This window comes from Desmodus rotundus, chromosome 3 (assembly GCF_022682495.2).
Source record: "Desmodus rotundus isolate HL8 chromosome 3, HLdesRot8A.1, whole genome shotgun sequence".
NCBI classification, from domain to species: domain Eukaryota; kingdom Metazoa; phylum Chordata; class Mammalia; order Chiroptera; family Phyllostomidae; genus Desmodus; species Desmodus rotundus.
In genome coordinates this window covers 184,435,395-184,435,947 of record NC_071389.1, presented here as the reverse complement: position 1 = coordinate 184,435,947, position 553 = coordinate 184,435,395, and positions in this window count along the sequence as shown.

Sequence of the window (553 nt, the reverse complement as noted above, 5' to 3'; positions counted from 1 at the left end):
TGCACATTAAGCATGCAATAAAGCATACTTTGTTATTTTAAGTCTTTGATGCTGTTTTCTTTCTAATTAATTACAGTGTATCTATTACTGTGAGAACAACTAATTTAAATAAAATCACCTTTGGGGAACTCATGAACAATGAAGACAGAAAGGCACTTTGATCCTTGTGAACACAGCACCACAATAAATATACACAGCAACATCTCTGTTTAGTCTCAAAGCAAGACTAAATTATGAGCGCCACAGAAAAGTACTAAGACAGTGAAGTGGGGGTTGGAGGGGAGATAATTGAAAAGCCATTACTATGTATATTGTAGAGTGGGAGAGGTGCCTCTGTAAGCTTCCCTGTATCATCCTCCAAGCGTAAGGGCTATACATTACTTATCTATGAATAAACAAAGACCTGATTACTACAATGAATAGAAGTAAAACATAAAGGAGTTGACTAAAATGAGAACTAAAACTCAACAATCCATAAATATCACGTAAGGAATGTTTTAAGGATACCTTATTGTTTGTGCTACCTGAAAAGCATTTACTGCAATGACAAAAC